General features: G+C 28.6%; 1 pseudogene; it reads right to left on the bottom strand.

Annotated features, from left to right (window-relative positions):
- Window positions 1-370: 370 nt before the first annotated feature.
- On the bottom strand, window positions 371-2,473 carry LOC124916072 (annotated as a pseudogene).
- Between the last annotated feature and the right edge of the window lie 1,352 nt (window positions 2,474-3,825).

The raw sequence follows: 3,825 nt of genomic DNA, 5'->3' as shown, positions 1-3,825 counted from the left end.
ACAAAAAAAGCCTAAACTACAACCACTTAAATCAAGTTGCAAAAGATGAAAAAAAAACTACTTCTCTATTCTAATTAAAAATAAAATAAGAAATATTACACATGCTAAAGTAGAATAATTTAACTTAGAAAATTTTTTTAAATGGTGAGAAAGTTAATTTGAAGACTTAACTAATTAATTTTTGAAAATTCTTGAGAATATTTTTTCTTATTTGAATAAGTTGCATTCGTTTTAAAAAGTGGTGATGAAAATATAGTTGTAGAACCATAATCTTATTCAATAAAAATAAAATGAAAGAGCTATTACATCAATGTAAAGGTAAACCATTATAGATAGATGCTAAGACAAGATAAAAAATCAATTCAAATGATTATAGATGCTTGTGCAAGATATCACGAGCTTTGCACATAACCTCGAGTGGTTTAGCTTTAGGCATGGAGAGACCATTCCCCTCATTTAAATCAACCAATTCATTCTCACTTAGTCTTTTCCAATCAAAGCATTGGATCAATGAGCCCAATGCCAATCCCATAATTCGATGAGCTAGGGCTACTCCAGGACAAGCCCTTCGACCCATTCCGAATGGTATTAGCTTGTATCCTTTTTCATCTTCTCCGTCTACAAATCTCTCAGGCTTAAACTTTTCTGCTTCTTCCCAAACATTGGGATCCTTATGAATAGCCCATGCATTTACTATTAACATTGTTCCACGAGGCACGTCGAATCCAGCAATCTTGCAATCCTCCGACGGCATGTGGGGGATAAGGAGTGGTGCCGCTGGGAACATCCGAAGGGTCTCAGAAATGACTCCATGGAGATAAGGGAGTTTAGCAAGATCGGATTCATCCAATAGGCGGTCTTGGCCAATTTGGGCATCTATCTCTGCCGCCGCCTTCTTTAATGACTCGGGGTGATTTACTAATAATGACAATGCCCATTCCAATGTTACTGAAGATGTATCCGTCCCAGCAAGTATCATAATCTACATGTACAATTTTGTTTAAAAGTGAAACCGAAAAAAATAACTCCATAATCGATTATTAGGTCACTTACTAGTAATAGACCTTTGATGATATCATTAGTATAGTAGTCTGGTTGTTTTTCTTGTAAAACAAGCAAGTGATCAATCATCGAATTACCGTCATTAGATAACCGACATTGATCTATGAGGCGTTGGAGAAAGGCATCCACCTTTTTTTGAAGTGCAGACAAATTCTTTTCGTAATTCTGATAATCAAATAACCTTAAAATTGGTAAAAAATCTCCGAGATATGATACGGCACTTAACTTGAAAAGCTCATCTACAATGTTTACTGATTCCTTAGCCTCCTCAAAATCCAAAAATTCTCTTTGGTTCAAACGTTTTATTCCGGACATCATTCTCATTATAATATTATATGACAGCTCTGATAACCTTGACCTATAAGGATTTTACAAACATATCAAAACAAGATATAATTTTTTCAATCCACAATTAAATAATAGAAAATGAACTAATATTTTTTTTTTATATTTTTTAAAATAGTAAATGTAATCCTATTATGAAATGGATAATAATTTGCATACAAATAATAGTGAAATAAAAAACAAATTATTGTATACAAATATTTTTCAAACGGTCAATGAATTTTTTCAAAAATTTGTCAATTTCTTAAATAATGTCAAGACGATAACAATAATGAATAATATGTAATGAGATTGCAATTGTGGAAGGTTTCTACCTTATTTTGGTTTTGTTAATAAAATGATAGATAAATCATTCTTAGTAACAAAACATTAGTTTATATTCTTGTTTATTAATACAAAGTATTAGCACACAATCATTCAATATTGGATCTATATATGGAAATTAACAGTTCTGTTTTCATGTGTGGATTGGGATCTAGATGAAGAAATGTAAATGAATTTATTTGAAAACAATCCGCACCTCATATTCACAGCTGCAAAAGTGGAAGAAGACACTTGATAAAGGTCTCGAAGTAGATGTTTGACTTCGTTTTGTCGAATGGATAAGGAACAGTTGAGGCGGGTGGTGGACAAAATCTCGACCGTTATTAGACGACGGAGGTTTCTCCAATGGTCCCCATAAGGTGCTTCACTCACGGAGGTGCAATTGTAGCCAAAGTACTCTCCAGAAATAAAAGATGGCCGGTTGGCTAGAACGATGTCGCTCTTGGTGAAGCATTCTTCAACAGCGGACGGGGAAGATACAATCACAGCTAGCCTGTTTCCCAGTTGAAGGGAGAAGACGGGGCCTAGTTTTTGTGAGAGCTCTTGAAAGGTCCGATGAGGAAGGTCGCTTAGGAGATGAAGATGTCCGATAATCGGAAAAGTGGGCGATGGACTAGGAGGAAGGTTTCTCTTTAATCGTTTATGAGATGAGAGAAAGTTGAAAATGATGGCTACAAAGAGGATGGAGATTAGAGAGGCGTATAACAATTTAGTAATGGGATCCATGTTTGCTCCAAGGAAATAAATTTGTGTGTGGTTATAGAAGAAGAATAGAAGATGAGTGAGTATTTATAGAAATGTTATTTTTTAATTTACTCTAATTGAATAAATAATTGGAAAATAAAACTAACATACTTTTTAGGTAACTATTCATTTGAAATTGTATGTTCAATATATGAATAATAAAATCCCAATAAACTAAGTTATGTCTAACTTGTAGTAGAGTTATGATATAAAAATCTAATAGTTAGATTACCGGTAAAATTACAATTATATATATATATATATAACATTGACTATAACTTCTTACACTTCTTTTATTACAAAATATCATTATTATATATATTATCTTATATTTTATGAAAAAAAACTTATTAAAATGTATGTACATGTCAAACTACCTCGGTAGATATATGAACTAAAAAAGTTTATTTAAACATACATAATATTAAAAATTGGTTCATTTAACTTCTTTACTAACCATGGTTAATTATTTTTAAAAATTTTAATATTTATTAATTAAATATTCATTTTTCTCTTTTCTTCCTTTTCTTTTTTATTATTTAATTAATTCATTTATCTTTTTTAAGATTTTTTCTTTTCTTTTGTCTATTTATTTTTTATTAATTAATTTATTTATCTTTTTTTACTAATTTTTTTTATTATTTTGTTTATTTCTATGTTAACATAAATTATTTTAAAATTAGTTGGTCTCTTTTAGGACTAATATTTGAATATTATAATGTATAAAATAGTTCAATGGTTTGATACTCTAATATTTTCATATCTTGTTCAAGTATTTTTATTAAATAATTATTTGTATAATTTTTTTAAAGAAATTTTATTTGCGGCTATTTTTCAACAAGTTGAGCACATAGATTATCATATTTATGCAAATTAGAGTAAAAATCACAGGGAAGGACAAATAAATATATTGTTCTATAAACTAGTTAATTAAATATTATAGAAATATTGAACTATTTTATAGATTATAATATTCAAATATTAGTCACCAACTAATTTTAAAATAATCTATGTTGATATAGTAAAAAGCAAAATATTGTAAAAAAATAATAAAAGAAGAAATAATAAAAGGATATAAACGACTTAATTAATTAATTAATAAATAAAAAGTAAAAAAATAGTAAAAGGAGATAAATGAATTAATTAAATAATAAAAAAAGGAGAGAGAAAAAATTAATATTAAATTAATAAATATTATTTTTTTTAAAAATAAACATGGTTATGCTAGATGAGCCCATTTTTAATATTACGTACATTTAAATGAACTAATAAGTTTAAATTAACTTTTATTAGTTCATACGTCTAGATAAACTTTTTTCCTATATTTTAACATCTTTTCTCAAACTCAAG

This window comes from Impatiens glandulifera, chromosome 9 (genome assembly GCF_907164915.1).
Source record: "Impatiens glandulifera chromosome 9, dImpGla2.1, whole genome shotgun sequence".
In the NCBI taxonomy this organism is placed as follows: Eukaryota; Viridiplantae; Streptophyta; class Magnoliopsida; order Ericales; family Balsaminaceae; genus Impatiens; species Impatiens glandulifera.
Note: the sequence above shows the minus strand (reverse complement) of the source record. Positions and strands in the feature narration are given on the sequence as shown.